The following is an 18,029-nucleotide window of genomic DNA, read 5'->3' as shown; positions in this document are numbered from 1 at the left end:
ACCTCACCGCACCCCTTCTGATATAATCGTCGACGCATAAATCTCAAGACCTGCCCGGCGGCTGCAATTTACGGCACGGCCGTAAATTTTTATAAATGTCCTTGTAAATAAACTCGCAAATATGCTGATTTAGCATATTTCTGATATATGTTTGTCCCCGCATATGTCTGTGTATATGTGAGTTGGGGGCGTGGCTCACGCCTGTGGTTTATGCCATGTGTGCTATGTGTGTGGCAGTTTTATTGCGAGGATTTTTTGTTTCTGCGCCTGCTGGGTATCAATTGGGGAATATTGGGCTAAAGCCTTTGGAGTTTCTAAGTTCCTGTACTTAGAATTAAATAAATTGTTATTTATTTTAGGTATTGTCTACTTGTATATTGATTTTGATTCGAAACGCGAATTCTTTAGCTTGCTTTTTCACTTGAAAAAGCCATTCGAGTCCCAAAGTTTGAAAAATATCGATATTTTCACAATATCGTCTAAATGTAATCAAAATTTTTCCATAAAAAAATGAAATATCGAAGTATTTCTAATTCTAAATCTTCATATAGGGCCTTCAACCAGTCGACTTTTATATCCTCAGTCGCGCTGCTCACTGTTCGTTTGTTTTATGCTTTATTTTATTCTCCTTTGATTTCGTCTTTTTCCCTCAAGGGAGAAAGTCGGAAAAAGTCAAAAACAGAAGCGGAAAACATTTCGTGATAAATAAAAAATGAAAATTTTATGTTGCATTAACTTACGTTGGCATTGTTTTCAGTCGCATAAACAAAAGCATATGTGTAATAAAATTTATGCATATAAACAACAACCGATGGCAGGCCACAAAAAAACCAGCAACAAGCAGCAGAATGACAGACAATGAAAAGCGAGTTAAATATTTGATAAAGCAGCCGTGAAGTTCGCCATTATGTGAAGTCGTTTTATATATCTGTCAAAATTTGTTTTATGTGATTTAGCCCTTTTTCTAATCAAAGCTTTAATAATACTGGAGATTTGATTGTATATTTTAAGATATACAATAGAGCTTGAAAAATATCGAAAGTTTGCTATTTCTCGTTATTTAATGCGGGTTTTACCTTCAAAACATCGATATTGTCATAATATCGAAAATATCGATAATTTTAAAGCTTTAATATGCATATTTATTGTTGTTTCATAGATAAGGAATCGAAATTGCAAATATGATAATACTTTAAAACAAACAGTGAAACCTCCGCAAAAAGATACCAGGGATTTTCCCATGGGGGTTTCCCCCGATTTTCCACTCCAATGTGCTGCGCGTATGTGTGCACTTGACATTTTCAATTTGCTGGCAATCAAGCAGCAAAATATGGATTACATTGTTAACGCTTTCGGACTACGCAAAGTTTCATAGTTTCAGCACACAGAGAAAAAGTTGTAGTTCACTAGTATAATAAATTATTCCACTTCCCTTAAAATAAAATTAAAATTTTGATTAGGTTGTTAGAAGGTGTTTTAAATTGGCCAGATCGCCTTTTCCATATAAACTTTTGTTTACTTTTCTTTTTCAAAAATAAATTTAACAAGTACTCATGAGTTATTTCTCTGTGATGCCCTGTGAAATGAAGTCGTTTGCCTTTCTTTCTTTTTAGACTGGCTCATTTGTCAGGAGCTCTAGCAGGGGATTATTAATGGTTCTTCGGCTGGACAAGTCCTCCACTTTCTTCCTGCAACGCCTTTTCTTGGTTCCTTGGAATAAAAGCTGCTGTAGCCAAAATAATAAAAATAGAATTGCATACTTGAGCTGGAATAGTGCTCAAAACTTAAGACGGCTTTATATGAAAAAATAAATAAATACAAAATATTAAAAGCAATACCAACAATATATACCAGAAGTAAAAAAATCGAAATTTCGATATTTCCAATATATTTTAAACATCGATGTTTTTCAAATATTTTATTAACGATACGACATTGTAAAATTGTTTTCCAGTTCTAATATAAACACAATAAACCTGCCTAAAATAATAGTACAAATAGTGATAAATGTGTGCGTGGTAATTGTAGGAAAGTGAAGCAATTAAGTTAAGGAAAAAGTATTTAAGGTGAAAAATAAACGTATGATAAATCGACGTGTGCACAGAGTGTCTAACGATTCGTTTGTTAAATTGTATCTATTTGTTTTGTGGTCATTTAATCCTTTTTACTCTTAAAGTTACTTCAAAATGTTTCATTTGTTTTCCGTTTTATTTCTAAGGACAAAGGGACTGATGGAAACTTTTTTGAATCCTTAACATGTGGCAAAGTTGCAGGCAATTCCCCACCTTTTTCGGGTATCTGTTTCCCCTCCACTTTTGCGATTTTTGTGTGCATAAAAATTTCGACGTAGCCGATTTGCAGTTACTACTGCAGTTCTCTAGTTTTTTTCTTTTTGATCTTGGTGTCTACGCAACGGAAACGGAAATGCTGCTGGAAATGCATTGTTGTTGCTGCTGTCTCTTGCTGGTTATTGCAGCTTAAAGCGCAAGACGTGCCAGGAGTTTCCTTTATATATTTGCCTCCTTTTGCTCTGCTGAAGCAACACAAATTCCCATTAGCGCTTCTGCCACCCGCACACAGGCACTGAGAGAAAATTTGGGATCTTTTAAAAACGATTTGCAGGCCGAACACAGAGGTACAGAAAGAAAATTCGGTGAATTATAGATATTAATAAAATAAGTGGGGTTTTAAATCATTTATTTAGATTCCCAAAAGTATGCAATGAAAATATTCATTAAAAAACATTGTTGCATACTTTTAGAAACCTTTTATATTTGAAAAGAAAAACCCCATATTAAGGCGATTTCTCTTAATAAGTTAACTTGACTTTTCTTGCTGTGTACACAGAAAGAAAAACATGCCACTCAGCAGCCAATTTCCACACGCTTTTGCAACTTTTCGTTTTGCCTTTTTCCGAATGCTTTGTGGGATAAAGTTGGAGCGAACATATGGCCGCCTTCGACTTTGACTATTCATATTTTCACAGTCCCCTCTCCCTTTCCCTCACCCCCTTTCCCCACCCCCTTTTTCCTGTGTGTTTGCATAACAAAACTAACATTTAACAATAACATTTCCAACATTACGATGTCGACGCCAAAACTGAAAGGATAAACATTTCGCAACTGAGTTGAAAGTCGTCGTAGTTGGTGGGGATATATGTAGTTGGGATATACGACGAGTCCTTCGGATGAGGCATATAGGAAGTGCTGGCATAAATTGCATTCCGGAAAACATTTAAAAAACCTGCGAAAGTGGAAAATATGCTTTATCCTAGGTAGAGCTATCGATAGTTAATTTGTGTTTTCTCTTCAAAGCAACCAAATTAAATCACAAATATTATTATTTAAAAAAAATATTAAAATGATCGATATTTTCGATATTATGACAATATCGCTTCGATAATAATAACTTAGAATAATAACTTAGAATAATAACTTTTAATGTGTTCCTTTTTTTCCCCTCTTTAACTGCTGTAAGTTGAAAATAAAGCATTTAAGTTCCATTGAATTTCCAAGTTTTTCCTGTACGATTTCTTCATACTTTTCCCTGTTTTTCATCAGCCAGTTTTTTCTGTTTTTGTAAGCTTTGATTATCATATTTCTTTCCGCGCTTCTAAATTCTGTTGCCAACGCAAATACTACATAGATTTTTTTCTTTCCTGCTTTAACTTTCTTTTTTTCTTTCTAGCTCTTCAGACATTTTCTTCATTTTCCATTTTCTGGTTTTTGTGTGCATTTCGAAATGCATTTTTATATTTCATTTGGCCTGCGGCTGCGGCTGCTTGTGAATAAAGTTTAGCGCAACATTTTGATGCATTTTGATGTCTGCCTTCCTTCGCTTTCCCTCCCATTTCCCGTTTTCCCATGACTGTTTTCCCTCTGGATACGGTGGCGTATGCGTAATATGATTTTGATTGGCTTTGAATAGTGTAAAGCATTATTTGCCCCTGCATTTCACATCTGTCTGTGGGGAATGTGTATGAATTTTCTGTTTTTTCCCCTTTTGAGGCGCCAACAATCTAAGATGGAAAAATCAACTTTGAGTCCTTTGAGTTTTTTTTGAAGGGGGATGGAAATGATCGACCTGATTGATTGGTGGGTTTTACTTTTTTCTCAAAGAAAACATCCAAAAACAAGAGACAGCGTTTTAGTTGAGTGCTTCGACTATCAGATACCCTTTAGTCAGCTGAAGGGAGTGCGAGAGAAATGGAGATATGCAAGCTGAAAGGCGACTGCCTAATAGCGCCATCTAGCGGCAGTTGTATATAAGCTTGTAACTTTTTATGAACATATTAAAATGTATTTTACTAAAAATGTATAGGGATTTAATGGAGTTGATCAAATATTAAATGCACTCTATTTACAGTTATAACCTCCTCCACATTTCCAAGAAAATACCCCATGAATTTTCTCCGATTTTCTTGGCTTTTCCGCCAACAAATGATGCGCAGCCAAAGCGAATGAAATCAACAAATATTTTCATGGCATAAAGACAAGCAGCAAATGGTAGGAAAGGGGTTAAGGGGGCAGTTAAAGGTTAAGGGGCTGGAGAAGGACAAAAAAAAAGAAAAAGGGGGAAAAGCGGAAAACTCAGCAGAGGGGACAGTCATAAAATGCGCCGTCAACTGTCCACTTTTCGTATGTTTTGCTCATTTTTCTGCTTCACTTGGATGGAAGGTTTGGGGGTCACCAGCTGCAATAATAAAATGGTTGCGATCCCCCTGGATACCCCCTTTCCCCTCTCCCCTTCCCATTGGCCCATCAACCATTGGCCATTGTTGTTGTCGCTTGTAATTTATGGAGCAACAAACAACATTGTTGACATTATTGACAAGCGACTGCTGTTGTTGCTTTTTTTGGGCGGTCGAAATGGGCAGTAGGTGGGCGTGGCACTTGTGGAGGAATGAAACAATTTGGTTTCCGTCTGTATGTGTGTGCACAGGAAAAAAAATTAAAAAAGAAAAAAAATAATTTAAAAAAAAATGTTTAAAAAGTTTTTGTATTTGTATTATAAACAATTTTTTTTTTATGCCAAAACAAAATCTACAGACACATCATAAGCAAGCAGTTCAAGCACTCTTCTTACTGCTTTCATAACTTCATTTCTTTCAAATTCTCTTTAGCTGAGTAACGGTTAGTCGAGGTAATCTACTATAGTGTTTTTATTTATTAAAAATTTAAAAAATGTAAATACAATTTTCTTTCTCTGTATATGTGTGCATTCCTGCTCCTTCGTTTGTTTTCATGATGACCGTCGTCTTATGGCCGTAATTTGCCAGCTGCTGAATTTTCAGTTGCCCAATACCTCAATTGGCAGATCTCTGCTGTTTCATTTCATTATAATTTGTACACTTTTTGGCTTTTGGTTTTTTTTAGTGGGGGTCATAAAACATGCCAAGCGTATTTTAATAAAACATTTATGAAATGAATAAGAGAATAAATATTATACAATCCGGCATGAAGGACCATACACAAGACACTCTATTCGATAGATACACTGGAATTATTAGCAAATAATATTTTCAAGTCTCCAGACTCATCCATTATGTCGATGAAAAGTGAAAGATATTTGTAAATTCGTAAAGAACTCACAGCACCTGCTACCGAAAAATAAGCAAAGCCAAAAGTTTCGATTGGATTGGCTTGGCTTGCTTTTTGGGGGCAAAAGAACATAAAATGTTTATGGCCCGGCGTTCTAATTAGAAACGCACCAGGCGAACCAAGGACGAAGAGTCCTGGCGGCATCGTAAAGAACTCGCAACGAAATGGCCTCGCGACATATTGAATTAAATATTCAATCATAAGAACAAAAGCCGAGCGAAAGTTTCTAGGCGGCGGCTGATGAGGAAGGAGCTGCCAGGAGCTGCCAGGACCTGCCTTATATCCTTATATCCCCCTATTCCCCCCACAAACACAAGTGACATTTTATGGCAACGACGTCAGCTGAACTTGATAGACAATTTCAAGTGCGTCATAAACATTTACCGTTTGACGTGAGCCTCCTTCAGATCCTTCGAAATCCTTGGGCTCTCCACTCCTCTCCAGCGAGCTCAACATAAATTAACTGCTACATGCATGGGCGTAGCATAAAAGGGGGCGTGGCTTTGTCTTGCATCTGACATTGTCTCCTAGCTGATGAAGTGCCCGAAATGAAGATGGAGCTGGTAGATAGGCAGTCACATGGAGTGCCAATCGGTGGGTCGGTTAAGGATGTGCCAGGATACCCCGGCATTTGTGATGAATCTGAGCTAGAACTATTTCCTAACTAACTAGATATCATTGTCAAAATCTATCTAAATATATATAAAAGTAGGTTCAAAATTCCAGGAGTAAACACCAAAACCCAAAATAGTAAAGCTACAATGTCCAAATTTTTACCAAGTATTCTTAGTATAGAGTAGGTTAGAGCTAGTAACTCATTTTGTTGCAAGTTAATTTATAAAGAATCTGTAAAATGTTTTCAAAGTGAGTGAAATTTAAAGGTTTTGCTATTTTTATAGGTAAAAATATTTAAAATATTTTTCATAAATCAAATTGAAAGAGAAATAAATAGTTTTATGTATTTTAGACCAAAATAAACCGAACTAGGGATATTAAATATTTTATTGCCGCAATCACAAGTTGATTGATGTGTGCATTAAATTAGTGTGTGTGCTTAATTAAAGCCATAGATTTGCTTGCACAACTGACACAAAACGAAATGCATCTTGAATGGACATAAATATACCTACAATCCGGTTTGAGTGACCAAAAGTACATGCTCTTTGTGTTATGTGTGTGGAAATGTATGTGTCTCATGTCACGGTTAAGTAGCATAAATATTTACTTAAGCCCATTATGCTTGCTGATTGATTTCAAATTAATTTCGCAACCATAACGATGTTAGGTGCACACAAAATAAATAGTTGGGGTGCCTCAGCCTCGGGCGAATTTTAAAGGAAAAGGTCTCGAGGATTAAACTATAATTTGCAATGCATGTAATTATGGCAGGGATCGCTTCTCTCTCTGTGTGTGCTGGCTAATAAGATTACAAATTATTTCGGCTAATTGCCACCGACATAACATAACTAATAACAGCTGCAGCTGCAGATGGAAAACGGAGGGATTTCCTCGGCCTCGGCCTCAGAATTTCCTCAGCCTCAGTTTCATGTGGCACGTAGCAAGAGCTCAGGCTCCGGGCATTTGCATTGCGCCTAATTGTATGCCATAAAATATTAAATTACATGCCATGCATATGCATACGCTTCTCCTTCCCCCTACTTTCCCTGAGTTTCCCTGGCTTTCCCAGCTGCTTTTCCCACCCCCTTGAGCCCGACTTAAGCCTTCGCTTCGCCTGCAGCGCAATTCCCTTTGTGGAGAGCCAGAGAAATAGGATTAGTTCTGGGTTTCTAATGGGGAGCAACGTCTATTTATCAGGGATTTAACTTCGCAAAGGGCAAAGGCAAAGGGATAGGACTCCCCACACAGAACGCTTGATCTCTTCTCGGAGTTTAATTGGAAATTATCCCAGTTGTTTGACTTTAAGTGAAGTTTAGACTAGGTTTTTGCTTTTAATTGACATTCTCAAGTTTTGAAACCGAATTGTGAATGTCAAAAGAATAATTCAGTTAAATTTATTGCGCTTTCTGATGCCATCTGTCAAATGTCTGAAAATCAATTAAGGTGCTCCAATGTAGCGGCAATAAATAATGCAAAAAAAAACTCATTATTCAAGTGCATTAAATATTAGTTAAATAAATCGCAAAACTGGTATTCTCCAGGGGATTGATAACTATGCAAAATCAGCTATATTAGTTCACAGTTTAAGCCCATTATTCGGTGACTAAAAACCGCAACTGGCTAAAAAATAATGTGCCCCCTTGACCCTTGACCACACGAAATGACCATTAGGCAGCCACAATTGGATGGCAGACAGAGCGCCCAAAAACGATTCGCCATTCGAGCTAAGTGCATTCGAGTGCCACAAAGTGACCGCAGAATGCAATCTATGTACAAATGTAGAGTAAAAAAGATTTTTCTAACAAGCTTAAAAAAATGTTTGCCCAATTTAAAAAGAGCAGTTTTAAAAATAAGTTTAAAACAGAGCCCAACAAAGGAAAGTCAAATAAAGTATAGTCACGCTGCGATAACTTTATCGATAACTGCGACAATGCAACTCGAGGACTTCTGATTTTTGTCTCTTTCATTTTTTTTTGCTTGACGTTCAGCAGCTTCAGTGGGATTCCTCCTGGGAAGCTGGTTAAATTGCCAAATTTATGGTCACTCACTTTCTTTTTCTCTCTCTCTTCCCAGGAACTTACTGCATTTTGTTGCAATTGCGATTCCTGCACACTTACAACGGTAATTCGTGTTAACTTTTCGTGTAATGTGCAAATTTATGGGCTTCTCACCGGTGGAGATACCAAAAGCACGGAGAATTACTATGACTGGGGTGACAAAAGTGGCAAATAAAATATTAAAGCAAAAAAATTGTAAAACATTTTCCAATTTCTTCAAAACATTGATATTATCGAATCAATATTTTCAAAAAATAGGAGAAATATCAAAAATAGCGAACATATCGAAACTATCGATAATATTGAAGCTCTACTTCGTTAGTTCTTTTTATATAATTTTATGTCAGTCCGTTCTGAGTGATTTTTGCTGCTGCCCGTTTCTTTGTCATTTATTTTAAATATTTCGAAATATTTATTTTTTTGTAGCATAAATTTTTATTCCCAAATTTGTGGTGGAAATTGAAATTCAATGTTTTATCTTAACTTTCTTGAATCTTTCCATTATGCTGACTTGTTCACCCCTTTTCCTCGGCCACTTTCACCTCCGATTGTCCTCCATGTCGACCATAATTTACCCTTGTCTGCCGTCGTCTACCAATTGGCCAAAACTCCATGGCCTTTTCGAGAACTGAGAACGGAGAACCTCCTGTGTTGTGCGGAAAATCATGTGTGCAAAATGTCCTTGTCTTTTCGGCCAACAGGACGGGAGATTTATGGTCGAAAGGCGAACGGCTCAAGAGGTTAATAAAACTTAATAATTCCGTTCGAGTGTTAACTGCAGCTGACTTTAAGTTGGGCTTTAGTTTCGGTCTCCGATCGGGCCGAAAATCAAGGAATCGTAAAGCAGGTGCTCCAAGGGTCGTAAAACACCAAACCCCAAGGCACATCTATCAAAAATTTATTTTTACTACACACAAAAATTAAATTATATAGTCAGTCGCTCAACTTGATGAATAAGTAGCCATAAAAGGGCAGGAAAAAATGGAAATGAGAAGGACGAAGGAGGAAGGAGGCTACTCTGGACGTCAGCATAAAAATCAATCTAATTTCATTAAAGTCAGTCAACATAAAAAACGGACATCGCTCTTTTTTGTTGTTCCTTCAAGACAATGAGAGGAATGAGAGGGGAGGGGGTGGCACTTGGGACATCGAGGAGAGTTTCATTTTCCAACAAAAAAAATAAAGGGCCAGCTGTGGGAAAATTTCAAAGATTTCAGAGTTATTTTAAAATGTTTAGAAACGCTAAATTTCTATCAAATTGAGTTATTGAACTTCTGAAAAATTTAAAAATACCATTTCTTTATTTATAATGGTTCACTATCATTATTAAATATATTTTTTTCGAATAAGATGGCAATTTCTAGATTTTTAATTTAATTTCAAGGCTTCACATCACCGAAAACCGATCCATCAGCCTTAGTTTCCAGTGACTGATGTACAGTTGGGTTCAAAAGGTTTACATTTTTTTGTTTTGGGGCGGGGGGGCTAGGGTTTTTCTTACTGAAAGCAAGTAAACTCCTCACGAGCATAATGTAAATCTCATGTTAGAGCCCCGCACATAATTCACAGGCCGAAACACGAGGCAATAAAACATTTTCCATTTTCCTACCTAATGACACGCCCCCTTCCAGACGCCCACTTACACATACATACGAACACATGTGAAGGAGTGAAAATGGGGAAAAACCGGGGGGTTCATAAATTCAATTCACTTCGACCGGCAGCTGCAGTTGATTTTCAGTCCCCAGTTTTCGAGTGATTTTCTTAATGTAGTTCAAAGGAAAACTCTGTGAAAATTCCGAGGATATGGGATGTGTGTGTGGGAGTGGGTGCAAAGGGTTTTCCCCGCGCTTTTCTTAAGTGCTGCCGAGATCTAATAAATTTCCACTACGGCCAAGAAAGTCAGGGTCGCCCATTTTCGGGGGGCGTTACGGATTTTTGACTAATATTTCACCTGCAGGTGGGTTATGCATCATGTGTGTGTGTGTTTGTGTGTAATTGTCTGAAAAATTACCATGTCTACATGACACGCACCCACGCACGCGCCGCCATTAAATCACATTTTCCCAGGGCGAATTTCCCAGGGAGCGCGGGTGGGCAAAAAAAGTGGGTAAAAAGTGCTGGAAAAAGTGGGAGCGATTTGGGTGAAATGTTAAGGAAAACTAAGCACTTAAACTAATCAAAGTTCGACTCGAAAGACCTTTTCTTGAGAAATGTAATCATTAGATATTAAAAAGCATCGAAAATAAATAAAATGGGTAACAATTATTCGAATGCAAGTATAGCACGAAACTATTTTTCTCCCATCTCCAAATATTACATGCACTTAAACTAATTATAGCTGGACTCGATAGGCCTTCTCTTAAGAAATTTAATCATTAAATATTAACAATAATCAAAAATAAATTAAATGGGTAACCAATATTCGAATGCTTTCCATATAATTTACTTGCAACCAAACTATTTTTCTACCATCACCAATTATTCCACGCACCCCAAAAGCCATTTGCCATTTCCACCGAATTCCCAATATAGCCTGCAAAAGTCCCCAAATAGTTAGCACATTTTCGCAGGCTCGCAGGAATTTACCTGTCCACCGATTTTGTGCAGTTGTCAGGCGAAACGGAAAGTCGAGGCAAATCTCGGCGTTTATTTTACGTTTGATTGAAACTCTGATTAATTTCAGCAGTCAGGTATTCCTCATCCTCCTGGAAATTCTGTTTTCAACACCTGGGCACATTCGCTTTCGGCTTTCATTTGTAATGAGTGCTGGGCACACACGTACGGCGCATTGGTTACACGGCAGGAGACACCGTTATGGATACGGGATGCGGATGTGAAGCGGGTTGGGTGGAGCAGCAGGGGGTGGGTCTTTTGGAAGGGGGACATCCCCCATGTGTTGGGGACAATCTGTCATAAGCAGCGTTAGGGCAAACATTTCGGGTATGAACTCAAGCTGATGAAAAACGGCGCCCTGCTTGAATATTCCTAATGTTCTTTTTACAAAATATTTTAAAAACTAATAGGATTCAAGTTCACTTAAAAAAAGTCTAAAAGTAGGATAGAAAATATTTTAAAAAACATTTTACTGGAAATCTTCGGAAAGGAAGCCTTGAAAAAATAAAATTTGTTTCCTAGTTTCAATATTTAGAACATCCTTTTTAAAAAAATATTTTAAATACACCTAGAATATTAAAATCGGTTGAAAAAAAAACCAAAAAGTAGGCTAGGAAATATTTTGAATCACTATGAAATATTTTTCTGCAAAACTTTGGTCACACTAATAAGTGAATAGTCAACAACCCTAGAGATTTCGAGTTTTCTTTCTTATAAGTACGTTTTCCTGCACCTTAGTGTATTTATGGGCTCGTTTTGGCCTTGTAAGATGCGTCGCCCCCGTTGTATTCGCATGATTATCACTTTGCACGTCCTATATGCTTTATAGTTGCGCTGCCGTTGCCCCATCTGGCCCATCTGCTCCCGTTTATACGCTTTGCGTGATCACATTTATTCCCGGTCCTTGGTGCTTGGTCCTTGGCATGTGGAGTGCCCCCGTGGATTTAGCTGAGTTGGCTCATAATGTTGGCAACAAGCTCCTAACTCGTAACTCGTAACTCTCGTGTGGATTTAATGGCCGCCAGGAAGTGGCTAATGCCAAGATCTAATTGCTGAAATCAGTGTACAGCACACAGCGAAACCGGCCCCGTGTATATTCCCCCATTTTATCTTCTTATTTAGGTCCTGCTCTCGGCTGTTATTATCCCTAAAAGCTGGCAAGACATTGCCAAGACCATAAGCAAGTTAAAAGCAGCTAAAATAGACACCTGGGACGGGGCTGCGAGAAGGAGCTCGTCCAGGTGCAGCTGCAGATAGCCTGGCTAAGTAAGTGCAGCTCAGCTCAAGCCAGTTCTTTGGCCAGGATCCGAGTATCCCAGCATCCCGTACCCAGCTACCTCGTTCAGGCCCCTTGGGGGCCAATCCAGTGCCACAGAATTTATTGACTTTGTCGCTGTCGTGTCCTCAGCTCAGCATTTTCCCCTCCATTTTCGCCCCACTATAATAGTTGAACTTGTGACTATCTTAAGCAGTCAACCTGTACACTGAAAAAAAAAATTTTTTAATATAAAATGTCCCACGTTGGGCGCCAGATGTAACGAACTGAGTTCTATGATTTATGCATCGATAAGACATCTGATATCGATTACACTGTGAACTCGATTAAAGATGCATCAGAGGAAGAAAATCTTTAAAAATAAAACCCATCACTTACACTATTTATTCAAGTGCAAAGCTCAAGCTTTTGGACCAAATTAAAACTGAAGACCGGGCCATAAATTAACCAGAGCACGCCGAACACACACCCAATCACAGCTGATCATGATGATGATGATGACAAAAACTGGCTTCAGCTCCATCTCAAGCGGGCATCCTGTGATGCTGATGTCCTGATGCCATGTTTTGTCTCCTGTTTGCGTTTGCCTGACTTTAACAGCCCAGGGGGTTGCTTTGTTGTTTATGAGCACGTGTAATCACTTTTGCCATGGTCCACTTGATGGCCATCAACTGCGACTGCATTTTCTGCTCCTGCTCCTCCTGCATGCCCAAAAAGAGGGTGGAGTCTACCATCGCCAGGAGTCAACTTATTGGTCTCAGTGGCTCCTAACTCTGGAATACCCCTCATTTAATTTTGGGAATTTTCTGAATAAATTCACGGCGTTTTTTTGTTTTTTTGGTTAATGGTTAGCTAAACTAATTTAAATGTATATTTTTAATGACTTTTTTTATAAATAAATACTGAGTGTGTTGAAAAGCGACTTTTAGTATTGGGTAATTTGAAACCAGTGTTACCCAGTGGCAATTTTTTAATTATTTTAGTGTCGTACTGTACGGTTTGCTCGCTTTTCGATTTCCACGCCACCTGAACCCATTTCCGTTCGTTGAAATCCTTAAAGTGGTCCGTCCGGTTTACCTTGGCTCGATGGCTCTTTGATTGCAGCAGCATTTGCACCTGCTGCCGGGCACGCAGACTGAAAGACAGGTGGAAAATGGGGAAATGGGGAAAGGCAAGTGGATGGCTTTGGTCTGACTTTTGGATGGACTGGTCCTGGACCTGAACCGACTGGACACGAAAAACACTCGGCTAGAAGGGCACAAACTCAAATACACATGTGTGAGGAGCCAAGCGCATTCCTGTGAATTTTTGTGAATTGAAATTTTTGAAATTTCCCGTCACAGTCTGCACTCTGCAGACGGCCAGACACATTGGAATCCCGTTAATTGCTCTGAAAGAGAGAGAGAAAGGATATGAAGTAAAGAAGTGAGGTGAGTTGGGGCTGGCACGCCTCTTTTGGGGACCGCCTTTCAGGAAAAGCCTACCAGAGTTTGCCAGGGGAATGCTCGCTTTTCATAGGAAGAAGCTAAAAGTTACGCTGTACAATTATCAAAAATTATTGATTATAATCAAATATTTAAATCTTTTGTTTTATTAAGCTCGCTTTTGCCAGTGGAAACACATAACGGTTGCCTATCGGACAGTATATCGAAAAATAGGCATAGTGGAAACATCCCTTTACAAGTTAGAAATCGCAAGTTGGCAGCGCCGCAACAATCGATAATTTATCGCGTCTTTTGGCAAAGCAACCAATCAACAAGCGGAGTGAAAAAGAGTGAAAAGCCCGGCGTAATTGGCGAATTGGAATAAATAGGATAATGGAGAGCAGTTACAAGCTATTAGTGCATCGGTCAGAGGATCGGCGGCATCGAAATTCTATATTTGCATATTGTGATCAGTGTTTGTTGGCCTTGGGAACGCGAAGACCCCGATTGAGACACCGGCAAGATCGTACATACATATGTACATATGTAAAGGTAAGCGTAGGTGCATAACTATGTACATACATATACATCTTGTGATCTTATTAAGTTTTGCTTAAATTTACGCTGTCTGTGGGACTGCGGTACATACATAAGTATGTATTGTTAGCCATCTTTGATGTGCGCAAGTGGAAGGATCACGATCAGCTATGTGAATGTGGAAGTACATACATATGTATATGTATATAATGACGTTCATAAATATATCAAGCTTAATGTGAAAGTACATACATACATATGTATACATATAATGACGTACATATGTACATATGTAGGGGGTGCTCCAGGTTTACATGCAAAGTAACTGAAGCGAATTGGAAACATGCGAAATACTTGCAGCGAATTGGATACAGGCGAAATACTTGCAGCGAATTGGAACGGCTATATCATAAATCCGAATCGGGAAACATGGAAAGCTTCGCAAGGACCGATCTGTATCAACAAGGAGCAATCCAAACTCGGATCCGTATGAGTAATGGGTAAAAAGTTCAGGTGAGAAGCTATTAAATTATATATTAAAGTATTTAAATTATATTAAACATTTATATTATGAAATGAAATTTTTTAAATTTAAATTGGTATTTTAAGTAGTAACCTTTGTTTTTAATTAATATATATTTTTAATTTTAATTATTTAGATACTGAAATAGTCCTTCTAAAGGTAATTCGTATTTGGTTTTTGTGTACAGAATTTATGTGAATATTTTTAATTATTTAAATCCATTATCTAATAATTATTTTTCTTAAATTCCATCGTTCACTGAGTGCTATAGGTTTTGTCTTCAATCTCTATTACATGCCAAATAATTGAAGCGAATTGGATCCCCTTCGATCTTGGTCAACAATAAACGATGAACAATCCCAGTATTGCAAAATAGGAACCGCTGTATCATAAACCAAATCAGGATATATATATATGTAGCTTCGCAAGGATCAATTTCAATCACTGAGAAACAATATCAACAGACGAACATCGATAAATATACTCCGATCCTTACAAATAAAGTGTATAAATGCGGGTGAGTGCTAAATAAATTATCCAAAGATTGGCTTATATATGAAATTATATTATATATGAAATTATATCATATATAAAACTATATAATATTTGAAATTATATTACTTTGAAATTATATTATATATCATATTTTGTAGCTAATTTAAGTTGTAACTGCCCAATTTGTTGATATGTATGTTTGTTAATTTTATTTTATGTGTATAACTTTTGTAATTATTTTAAACCATTATCTAATATTTATTTTTCTAAAATTCCATCGTTCACTGAGAGCTACAGGTTTTGTCTTCTGCCACTAAGTATTACATGCAAAATACTTGATGCGAATTGGAACCCCTGTATCAAAAAATCGTATCAGGAAATATGGAAATCTTCGATCAACGATGAACAATCCCAGCATCTCAAAATAATGGAAGCGAATTGGATCCCCTGTATTATAAACCGAATCAGGAAATATGGAAAGCTTTGCAAGGATCGATCTCAATCAATAATAAACTATATACCCGGATCCCTACAAATAAAGAGGTATAAATGCGGGTGAGTGCTAAAAAAATTATCCAAAGATTGACTTATATATACATACATATATGAAATTATATTATATTATTTTGAACTTATATTATATATTACATTTTTAAAATTTTTGAAGCAAATTTAAGTTGTGGCTGCCCAACTTAATGATATTTTAATATTAAAATACTGAATTTATGTGAATAACTTTTGTAATTATTTAAACCATTATCTAATAATTATTTTTCTAAAATTCCATCGTTCACTGAGAGCTACAGGTTTTGTCTTCTGCCACTAAGTATTACATGCAAAGTACTTGATGCGAATTGGAACCCCTCTTCAAAAATTCGTATCAGGAAATATGGAAATCTTCGATATCAAAGCGAATTGGAACAGCTTTATCATAAATCGAATCAGGAAATATGGAAAGCTGTACAAGGATCGACACCAATCAATGAGAAACATTACCAACATACGAACTTCGATAAATCTACTCGAATCCCTACAAATAAAGGGTATAAATGCGGGTGAGTAGCTAAATAATTAATCCAAATATGGCATAGTATTTGTAATAGTATTATTCAAGCTGAACATTAACAGCACTTGTCTGCAAAGCTAACAGCACGGCGGACAACTGTTGAGTTAACAGCTGCTCTCTCTCATGTTAACCGCTTCTAACAGCGCTCTCGGCGTATGTTACCGGAACAGCACTCGGGCGCTGTTAGCAAGAGAGCAGGTTCGCAACATTACTCAGTAACAGTGTATTTTTTCCATCGCCAAGTTAAGTTCGTGTTTTCGTGTCTCTTGGTTTTTCGCGAAATTCGTCTTTGGATTGTTACTAACTAATAATTGTTGTTGTGCGTCGCGTTGTTCTGTTTTTTTTTAACTGTTTTTAGCGTGTGTCTGCGGCAGTGCGTGTGTTTGCCAGGCCAAAACGAAAAGCGAGGAACCAAAGCCAAAGAAAGCTAAGCCTATCCCAACAACAACAAGTGCGCGAAAGCAGCCAGAAGGCAAAACAACAATAAAGCAGCGTGGAAACAGCTGTTCGTTTCCTTTTTTCTCGGCCCGAAAATGCAAAATTAATACAATTACAATGCGGCGGCGATAAAACAAAAATAAAAACAAGCAGAGAGCGGAGAGAAAAAAACAAAAAGTAAAAAGCATTTACCGTTTAAACAGCAAGAACAACAACAACGACAACAAAGCCAAGAAGGAGAGGCACAAAGAGGAAGAAGAAGAGTTTGCGCAGTCACGTGTGCAGTCGACGTCGACGGCGGCCGCGGCAGAGGAAAATTCCCATGCGGAAAATTCACATTCGCGATGATGATGGAAAGCGAGACGATGATGATGAAGCTGTTGAAGGAGGGAAAACCAGCAGCAGCGGCAGCAACAACAACAACTAGCAGCTGTTAGAGCGAGACAGGTGAGCTTTACTTTACTTTACCGTTTTTTGTGTTTGCTTGTGCTTTTCCACCAGATCCTTGATCACACAAACATACAGTGATTTCAATAAGTATGTCAACGGTAGCAAGCAAATAGAGGTAAAAACAAAAAAATCACTTGATTTGTCGTCGCCTCATTTGCCAAAACATAGACATAAACAAACGAAAAAGCAGAGGAAAACAAAAAAATATCAAACGAACATGCATTAGCGAGAATACAAATCAAGAATAAGAAAAGGCGGCACAGCAAAGGCTAAATTAATAGGATCTCCTGCGCTGGTTAAAGTCATTTAGTTTTCATTGTTTTTACAATTATTGTTACTCAAGAAAGGTTCCATTCTGGATTTTTATTATTTCAATAATTTATTCCATGCTTTGAAACATTAACCAAATTAAAAGTTTATTTTACAGCATTTAATACATTTTTATAATGGCAATCTCTTGATCTTGTAAAAAATGATCTCAAGATACAGTCAAGGCAGAAATTATAGATACTATTTTTTGTTTGTTACTTATCCTCGAACGGTTAATATAAATGTTCTTAGTTTCTGTTTAATTCGTAATTAATGGCATTTATTTACTCTGAAATACTTTGGTATCGATTTGTTAACTTAAATATTTGTATGACACAGTTATCACTTCACATCTTCAATTGTCAGTGCTATTACTTTGACCGCAAGTGTGTGGGTGGTGGGTGGTCTTGCAGGGCGGTTGACATTGTGGGCGGTGGGCGGCGAGTCAAACATGGCGCAATATACCAAACAATTCCATTGATTTTTCTTGTGGGAATTGTTGGGAAAGCGACACTGTAGACATAGGAAACAACGGACTGTTTTGCAAAAAGGAGCCATCCGCACCCTTGGCACCGTTCCCGCCCACGCCCCCTTTTCCGGCCCCACCACCACCCACTACC

At 37.7% G+C, this 18,029-nt stretch overlaps 1 protein-coding gene across 8 annotated transcripts in view; it reads left to right on the top strand.

Annotated features, from left to right (window-relative positions):
* The first annotated feature begins 16,025 nt into the window (after positions 1-16,025).
* LOC108063827 (uncharacterized protein CG43867) overlaps positions 16,026-18,029 on the top strand; it is a 103,710-nt gene continuing 101,706 nt past the window's right edge. For 6 of the 8 annotated variants that reach the window (XM_017151053.3, XM_017151054.3, XM_017151052.3 and 3 more), the window contains exon 1: positions 16,571-17,097. The gene's annotated coding sequence lies outside the window, so the exon portion shown is untranslated. Of the gene's footprint in view, positions 16,202-16,444; positions 17,098-18,029 lie in introns of those variants that run through there. The other 2 variants (XM_070218661.1, XM_017151045.3) reach the window with 2 other exon arrangements.

This window comes from Drosophila takahashii, chromosome X (genome assembly GCF_030179915.1).
Source record: "Drosophila takahashii strain IR98-3 E-12201 chromosome X, DtakHiC1v2, whole genome shotgun sequence".
Lineage (NCBI taxonomy): Eukaryota > Metazoa > Arthropoda > Insecta > Diptera > Drosophilidae > Drosophila > Drosophila takahashii.
Note: the sequence above shows the minus strand (reverse complement) of the source record. Positions and strands in the feature narration are given on the sequence as shown.